The following is a 9,840-nucleotide window of genomic DNA, read 5'->3' as shown; positions in this document are numbered from 1 at the left end:
TGTATAACACATATCAATATCCTTTCTGAGGGGTTTGCATGGAATTCGCTTTGGCAAATGTTGTTCTAGGACGATGTCCATGGATTTCTGGCTTGTTAGAATAAAGTGTCCTTCTACCAACTGAGTTAAGAAATATATGAGTAAGAGCAGATTTGTTGGACAAGATAATGAGTTCAGTTTGTATATTTCAAAATACAGATATGTCTAATGGGCAATTGAATAGACATAGGCCTAGGGCTCAAGAATGAGAGCTGAGAAATAGGAACAGATTTGGGAATAACCAGTTGAATTCAAAGGGGTGGATGACCCACAAGAATGGAGTCCTAATTAGAATAAGATATATCCTATACTTGTATAATTTTATCAAAATAGATTCTACTGTCATGTGTAATTAATAAAACCAATAATAAAATTTAAAAAGGGGTGGATGGTGTTTCTAAGAAAAGTGCATGTAACTAGGAGACAAAAGGGTTGATGATGGCATTGACATTCATCATTTACTCAATTATTTTCCCACTGATTTCCCTCTTACAGAGTTATATATTTCACATATATAGATCTGTTACTTGAGCCAATGTGTTTGGTACCACTGTTCTATTTCTCTGCCAGTGTTTTGCTACATTAATAGTAATAAGTGGATATCTGGTAAATATATAATAAAGTGGATATCTGATAATTATATAATAAGTGGATATCTGGTAAAGAAGATTCATTCACACTATTCTTCAAAATTTTCTTGGCTATTCTGGGCCCTTTGATCTTCCAGATAAACTTTAAGATAAGCCTACAAGTAGTTCTAAAAGATGCCACTATTATTATTATTTATTGAAATTGCATTGGAGTTATTAGTATTAGAATATTAAATATTTTTATTATAGTGAATCTTCTGATCCATGAACAACAGTACACATACATGCATGAACACGCAGACACACACACACACACACACACACACATTTATTATATTGCAGTAGGTCTGTAGATTTCTTACCTCAATGTTTTTGCATGTTTTCTAAAAAGATTCATGTTAAGTGCCTTGTGGTCTTATTTAAATCAATAGTATCTTTTTTCCCCATCCTTTGTCTGATTGTTTGTTACTGGTGTCTAAGAGTGTTATTGATTCTCATATGTTGATTTTGTATTTATCAGCCTTGCTGAATATTTTTAGTAAAATTCAAGAAGTTTGAATCTTCACTTGAATTTTCTCTGCAAACTGTCATTCACAAACAAGGAAAATTTGATACTTCCATTCCAGTCCTTTTAACCCCTTTATTTTTCTTGATCCTTTCACTTTCATTGACCTCCAGTAGAATTATAAATTACATAAATAATGTTCAGATATGGCAGGAGATGTTGGAGTTATCAGGAGTTTAAAACAACTATGATTAATATGGTAAGGGCACTAATGGGTGAAGTAGACAGCATGCAAGAACAGATGGGCAATGTAAACTGAGAGATGAAAATTCTAAGATAGTGCCCAAAACAAATGCTAGAGTCCAAAAACATTGTAATAGAAATGAAGAATGCCTTCAATGGGGTCATTTGTAGGCTGGACGCAGCTGAGAAAATCTCTGAACTTGAAGATATATCAATAGAAACTTCCAAAACTGAAAAGCAAAGAGAAACAAGACTGAAAAAAAGCAGAACCAAATATCCAAGTGCTGTGGAACAACTACAAAAAAAATGTAATATATGAAAAATGAGATGTCAGAAGAAAAAGAGAAGACTAGGGATTTAGCTCAGTGATATGCACTTGCCTAGCATGTGCAAGACCCTGGGTTCTATCCACAGCACCACACACATACAAAAGGAAAGAAAGAGGGGGAGAAAAGAACATAGAAAATATTTGAAATGCTAGTAAAATTTCCCCCAAATTAATTCCCCAAACCACAGACTCAGGAAGTTCAGAGAAAAATCAAACAGGATAAATGAAGAAACAATTCCGAAAAAATGTGGGAATGGCATATCGCATTCAAACTACAGAAAGTAGGAGATGAAGATAAAATCCTGAAAGAAGTCAGATGTTAAAAAACACCTTTCCTATAGAGGAGTAAAAATAATAATTGCATCTGACTTCTTCTCAGAAACCACACAAGTAAGAAAAGAGTGGAGTAAAATATGTGAAGTGTTGATTAAAAAAAACCCACAGCTTAAAATTTTGTGCTCTGTGAAATTATCCTTCACTTTGAAGTAAAAGTAATGATAAACATAGACGGAAATTGTCACCAGTAGTTATGCCTTGCAAGAAATCTTAAAAGTTCTTTAGACAGAAGAGAAATTACATACTTTAGAAATTCATATGTGCAAAGACAAGAATATTAGTAAATGAATCAGTCAAGGTAAAATTAAAACTTATTTGGCTGGGCATGGTGGCACACATCTGTAATCTCAGCAGCTCAGGGGACTGAGGCAGGAGTACCATGAGTTCAAAGCCAGCCAGCAACTTAATGAGGTCCTAAGCAACTGAACAAGACCCTGCCTCTAAATAAAATATTAAAAAGGACTGGAGATATTTTCCAGTGATTAAGTGCCTCCTCAATCTCTAGTACAAAAATAACTTTATTTGTATCAATCTTAATTGATCATTGATCTAATACATAATACTTCATTCAAAATAATAGCAACAATGTATTCAATTATCTATGTTATGTATACTTATATATAAGTGAAATGGATGAAAGCTATGTTACAAGGGACAGGAGGGAGGGATTAGGATTATTTTGTTATTACAAGATGCTCACTTGAGTATGAAGTAATAAGGTATTATTTGAATATTATTATTATTATTTGTTACAAATTCTAAGGCACTAACTAAAAAAAATAAATAAATAATTCAACTGATATGCCAAGAGAGAAAATGGAGTCATATAAAATGTTCAATGAAAACCACAAAAGGAACCAGGCATAGTGGCATATGCCTATATTCCCAGCTACTTGGAAGGCTGATTCAGGAGAATAAATTAAGCCCATGTGTTCAAGACCAGCCTGGAAAATGTAATGAGACCCCTGTTTCAAACAAACAAACAAAACCACAAGAAACAGAATGGAAGACAAAAATAGGAACAATGTACAAGAGCAATAAGTAGGAAACAGTAGCGAATATAATAACTGTTAATTCCACTGTATCTGTATTACTTTGAACATCAATGGTCTAGATGGACCAATTAAAAGACAAATATTGCCAGAATGGATCAAAAAACAAAACCCATGTTTCGTTTGTAGACAACCTATGTTATCTACAAGGAACTAAGTGTGTATGTATGTATATATGTATTTATTGTGCCAGGGATTGAACCCAGAGTCTTGTGCTGGTGGTTGTTGGGGTTTAGGGGTAAGAGAGAATGAATACACAGAGCACTGAGGATTTTTTGGCAAGAAAACTACTCTGTATGATACTATTATGCTGGATACATGTCATTATACATTTGTCCAAACCTGTAGAATATATACCAAGAGTGAATCCTAACATAAACTGTGGACTCTGCATGATAACAATGTGTCAGTTTAGATTCATTGATGGTAACAAATGTGTCACTGGTGTTATCTGGAGCACTTTGTGTAAAATAGGGAGAATGTGTTCCCTGAAAGCTAATAAAACTTGCCATATTAGTCAGTTCTTCATTACTATAACAAAATACCTGAGAAAATCAACTTGAAAAAGAGAAAAGATTTGTTATGGCTCATAGTTTTTGGAGGTTTCAGTTTGTGGTTGTTTGGCTCTGTTGCTTTTGAGCCTGTGGTAAGGCACATCATGATGAGAGTGTATGGTGCAGAAAGACCTGATAGTTGGAACTGAATAGAGAGAAAGGAAGAGACTGGATTCCCACTATCTTCTTCAAGCCTATACCTCAGTGATCTAAGACCTCTGACCAGGTCCTACCTCTTAAAAAAGATTCCAGCCTTCCCAATAGCACCAAGCTGGAAAACAAGTCTTTCAACACATGGACCTATGAGAGACATTTCAGATCCAAACTATATCACTTGCCTATGAAATTAACTGGCCTGATATCTTTTGAACAAGATAGTTGATTACTAGTTAAATTTCTTTTTTAAAAAATTAATAGTTAACTCATATTTTCTTCTTTTGTATCAATTTTTATAATTTGTATTTTATTAGAAATTATTTTTCATCTAAGCTTTCAAATATATTAGTATTTTTAAAGTTTCTTAATTTCAGAAAGCACCTTATATGTTATGTCTCCTTACTATTCCTAATACTGTTTATTTGTACCCCTTTCATTAGTTCAATAGTACTGGAGATATGTCCAATTTATAGATGCTTTAAACGTTTTTATTTTCATTAATCCTTTGTCTTTATTTTCCACTTTGCTTTTACAGCTCTTGTTCCTTTTATTCCAACTTATTTATAGTGTTAGTCCTTTCATTTTTTTATTTAGTATTTATTTATATGAAACTTATATAGTAGTCCCACTTATCTACAGAAGATATATTCTATGATCCCCAGTCATGCCCAAACTATAGATAGTACAAATAGTACAAAGTCTATCCCCTGTGTAGACTAGTAAAGTTTATAAATCAGAGAAATTAAGAGAGTAAAAACAAAAACAATAAAACAACTATAGAAAATATACTATAATAAAATAGCCAGCATCACTATGTTTAGGGCTGTTATTAAGTAAAATAAGTGTTATGGTTGGATTTGATTCATTTGTTGAAGGCTTGGTCCCCAGCTGGTGGTATTGTTGGGAGGTAGTAGACACATTAGGAGGTGGTGCTTTGTTAGAGGAGTTGAGTCACTGGTGGCAAGTCCTTGAAGGATATATCTTGTCTTCAGCATTTCCCCCTCTGTCTTTGCTTCCTGGCCATCATAAAGTAAATAGCTTCTTCCACACACTCACACTGCCATAATATTCTTTCTCTTCTTAGGCTCAAAGTAACAGCCTATGCTAAAGTGGACTATGGACTGAGGCCTCTGTAACTGTCAACCGAAATAAACCTTTCCTCCCTTAAATTGATTTTCTTAGTAATGAAAAGGTGACTAACCCAATAAGAGTTTCTTGAACACAAACACTACAATACCCTGTCAGTCTATCTCATAACCAAGACAGCGACTATGAGACTAACAGACAGGTAGTCTATATAACATGGATCTGCTGGACAAAGGGATAATTCACCTCCCTTTTTTTATGGGGCCTTCATTATGTAGACATAATTAATTAAATCATTGTCCATAGGTGGTCAACTCAAACTTTAGCCCCACAGGTTTGGGGGTGGGGCTGAAATTTTTAACTCTTTAATTATGTCTTGGTATATCTAGTGACCAGCTACCATGCTAAAGCTCTCTATGTTACTTTATTCATGAGCTGCCAGCCACCAATCATCTCATTAGCATACAAAAGAAACTGGAGATATCAAGGGTTTCAGGAACTGCACTTCAAGGAATAGTGATGAAGATCAAATATAAGTTTGCAGTACCATATGTCTTATATCCTTAACAATTTTTGTCTGCTTGATCTATCAATTTATGATAGAGATGTTTTAAAAATCTCCTGTTGTGAATGTGGATTTTTGTCGAATTTGCCTTGAGGCTATGTTGTCAGTTGCACTGAAGTTGAGAACTAATATCTTTTTGGTAGAATTTTCATTTCATTTCATTATTGCTAGCTATTTCTCTTTATTGAAGTTAATACTTCTTTTGCTTCAAATTCTAATTTGACTTATATTAATATAGTTTAAGCATCTTTTTATGGTTAGTGTTTGCATGGCACATAGTTTTATTACTTTATTTCTAACATCTTTATAAGCTTTTTAATGTATCCTTATATAGTTGAATTTTTAAATATTCCATTCTTTTAATAAAATAATAGAATGTGCTGGGCATGGTGGCACACACCTCAAATCCCAGCAACTTAGGAGGCTAAGGCAGGAGGATAGCAGGTTTGAGGCTAGCCTCAGCAGTTTAGTGAGGCTTTATGTAACTTGACAATACTGTCTCAAAAAAAAAAAAAGCGATGGGGATATGGCTCAGTGGTAAAGCACCCCTGGATTCAATCCTGAGTACAAAAAAAGCATAATATTTCATTTACTTTGATTACAAATGTATTTGGACTTATTTTGTGTTTTCTATGACTAGTTATTCTTTGTTACTTTATTCATGTCTTCTGATCAGTAGATACAATTTTCCACTTGATTTAGAAGCTTTTATTATATTTTTATTTCTTTATTAGTTATCCTCAAGTTTTAAAATATATATTCTTCTTTAAGTTTTCTAACAAAGGATAGAATCATTCAATATTTTCCTCTCAGTTCCTCCTGGCCTCAGCCCTGGAGGGAGCCACCCACCCCTTCCTGTAGCCACTCCTCCCCTAAAGCTCCAGCAGCCTCTGAGCAGAAAATGGCTGTGCCTCCCAAGTATGGCAATCTTTGCAAATTTGTCAGGGACATCTTAACCAAGGGCTATGGCTTTGGCTTAATAAATCTCGATTTGAAAACAAAATCTGAGAATGTATTGGAATTTACAAGTTCAGGCTCAGCCAACACAGAGACCACCAAAGTGACAGACAGCTTGGAAACCAAGTGCAGGTGGACTGAATATGGCCTGATGTTTACAGAGAAGTGGAACACTCACAATCTACTGGGCACCGAGATCACCATGGAAGATCAGCTTGCACATTGACTGAAGATGACCTTCGATTCATCCTTCTCACCTAACACTGGGGGGGAAATGCTAAAATCAAGACAGGGTACATGTGGGAGCACATCAACCTGGGCTGCCCTGTGGACTTTGACATTGCTGGGCCTTCAATCTGGGGCGCTCTGGTGCTGGGTTATGAGGGCTGGCTGACTGGCTACCAGATGAATTTTGAGATTGCAAAGTCCTAAGTGACCCAGAGCAACTTTGCAGTTGGCTAAAAGACTGATAAATTCCAGCTTCACATTAATGTGAACAGTGGGACAGTGGCTCCATTTATCAGAGGTGAACAGGAAGTTGGAGACTGCTATCATTCTCACCTGGACAGCAGGAAACAGTAACACTCAGTATTGGAATAACAGCAAAGTATCAGATTGACCTTGATACCTGCTTCTCCACCAAAGTGAACAACTTCAGCCTGATTGGTTTAGAATACACTCAGACCCTAAAGCCAGTTAGCAAACTAATGCTGTCAGCTCTGCTGTTTGGCAAGAATGTCAATGATGGTGGCTATAATTTGGTGTAAGACTGGAATTTCAAGCAAAAATGAATACTGTACAATTATTAATTTTAAACTATTTTGCAGTATATCTATTTAGTGTACCTTTTAATGTTGTATATCAGGGATGCAAGAATTTCTAAAATTCATGTTAGAACTCAGGGTTTAAGAATATTCAGCTTTAAAGTGTTACAATTTCAGAGGTACAGAAGAAACCAAGTCCAAATAAAAGGTCCTTTCAGCTGTAGACTTGTTTGTGAGCCACTTGGTGGCCCCCCTCTAAAGATGCCAGGTTTCCTTTTTTTTTAATCTAGAAATGGCTGAAAATAGAAGCTGATAATGAATATACACTTTGTAAATCTTTATTGAGTAAATGAATGGAACTGTGACTTCCTGAGGATCAACCCTTGGTTTCTTAATCCTAATTGATGAGCAGTTCATTGCTTGGTGGTATGTACAGACTTACCTGAAAGGGAGTTTTTTAGACACATCTTCATGACCTTTTTCCACCCTAGCCCATCAACTCATTTACTCCAAAAGTAGTCTGCAGGGTCTGTTCACTATTTCTTTAGTGCATTTTGGGGTGGAGAGGGTGGATGTGATGAAGCCAATAATTTGGGACTTAATTCCTTTTCATGCTGGGGTTTTCTTGCCCTTGCACCAGTGTCTGAAATAGCTTTCAGTAGCTCCAGCTATAGGCTGGGAAGAGTCTGCATGATTGTAATCATATGGTGACAACTTAGGAATCTAAATTGGGCTTCTACTGTATTCTCACCACTCAATTTACTTTTTAGCAATTTAATGGGTACATTTTAGAGTCTTCCATTTTGTATGGAATTAGATCCTCCCCTTCAAATGCTGTAGTTAACATCACCTAAAATAAAACTTGAGTAAAATATTGAAACCTCAAAAAAATAATTATTCAACATTTTATTCTTATCTCAACCATGACAATGGTTAGACTGTTTTAACATTCCAATGAATACACTTTCTCTGCTTTTGATTTTGTTAAATGTTTTCATTTTACACCCATTTTAAATACAAAAGTAGTTATGATTTTTTAAATTCATAGTTAATTAAGCTTACTCATATATTTTTATCATAGGTGGTACAGTTTATTTCTACTAGAAAACATATAATGACATCTCTTTTATGCCACTAATAGTCACTGATGATCATTATCTACATCCATTAATTTAAAAGGTATTGTGAAATGATGTTTATTTTTATCATTTCTTTTTCACTTATTACTTGGAACGCTTCTATATACAGTTACTTGTACTTGTCAACTATTCATTTACCCTCAGGTATAGTTCATGTAAGATGGCATAATTAAGCCAGGCATGGTGGGACACTCCTATAATCCCAGAGACCTGGGAGGCTGAGACAGGAGGATTGCAAGTTCCAGGCCAGCCTCAACAATTTAGTGAAGCCCTAAACAACTTAGCAAGACACTTTCTCAAAATAAAAATAAAAAGGGATAGATCTCAGTGGTTAAGTTCCATTGGTTTAAATCTTCAGTACTTAAAAAAAAAAAGAAAGAAAAAGAAAGGAAGACATAATTAACTCCTGATCTCCCTCTTCATTTGTCAATTCAAAATAGTAAATTGGTTCTCTAGCATTCTCCAGTGATAACTAAAGTATAGGTTTTTAAAGTATTTTTTTTTTTAGTTTTAGAGAGACAGACAATATCTTTGTTTATTAATTTATTTTTTATGTGGTGCTGAGGATTGAACCAGTGCCTCACACATGCTAGGCAAGCACTCTGCCACTGAGCTACTGCCCCAGCCCCAACCAAAGAATAGTTTTAAGTATCCTTATGAAGTTATATTTTAAATCCATTGCATGTTTTTATTCTTTGTGATAATCAGACCAACACAAGTTTGGTCTGTGGGATCCTATTCACACTGGTTCCTGAGTCCTAAAGACACAACCATAATGTTCTTTGACAATTTTTTAAAATTTTGTGATATCACATGATGTTTGGGCTTATTTCATATATTTCGTGCCCATGGGCTCTATTCCTTCTGATGGGAAATTAGGGAACACAATCTTAGCTCTAAAGTTACTTATTACTTCAGGGTTGTTTATTTTTGTCTCTTGATCTTTCTAGTGAATGAGACTACAAAATATGATTTCTTTGTTTTAAGGGAAATACATCATCAGTGCATAATGATACTTCAATTCACCATCAAGAATTATTGGTTTTACCTAACTTCATTGAACTTACATTTGCATTTTATTTCCCCATGTCAAAAAACCTGATGACACCAACACATTATTCATTTGTTTAATACAACAATAAACATACAATAGTATCAGAATAACATATCAACACTACACCCAAAATATAATTACTAGGGGCTGGCATTGTGGCTCAGTGGTAGAGTGCTTGCCTCATACGTGTGAGGCACTGGGTTGGATCCTCAGTACCAAATAAAAAAAATACAGTTATTTTATATATATCTTGTTTGATATGAATTTTGAAGAGTTACTTTTTGTTTTGTTTGTTGTTATTATTGTTTTGTCCTTAGGTTTTTGTCTCCACTAATAACGTGCAGTCATATTTCTATGTTTTAAAGTCAATGGGTATACTTCTTCTCTGGGTAGTTTTGCCACCAACTAACTGTATACACATAAAGTTCATTAATGTCTTAATTTCAATTTTAGGAATTCCTTCTTTATTTAA

At 34.7% G+C, this 9,840-nt stretch overlaps 1 pseudogene; it reads left to right on the top strand.

The window, feature by feature from the left end:
- The first annotated feature begins 6,352 nt into the window (after positions 1–6,352).
- LOC113199727 (non-selective voltage-gated ion channel VDAC1 pseudogene) lies at positions 6,353–7,178 on the top strand (annotated as a pseudogene).
- Positions 7,179–9,840: the final 2,662 nt, after the last annotated feature.

The sequence above is a fragment of the Urocitellus parryii genome, chromosome X (genome assembly GCF_045843805.1).
Source record: "Urocitellus parryii isolate mUroPar1 chromosome X, mUroPar1.hap1, whole genome shotgun sequence".
NCBI classification, from domain to species: Eukaryota; Metazoa; Chordata; class Mammalia; order Rodentia; family Sciuridae; genus Urocitellus; species Urocitellus parryii.
The sequence above is the reverse complement of the archived record's forward strand: the minus strand, read 5'-3'. Positions and strand labels throughout refer to the sequence as shown.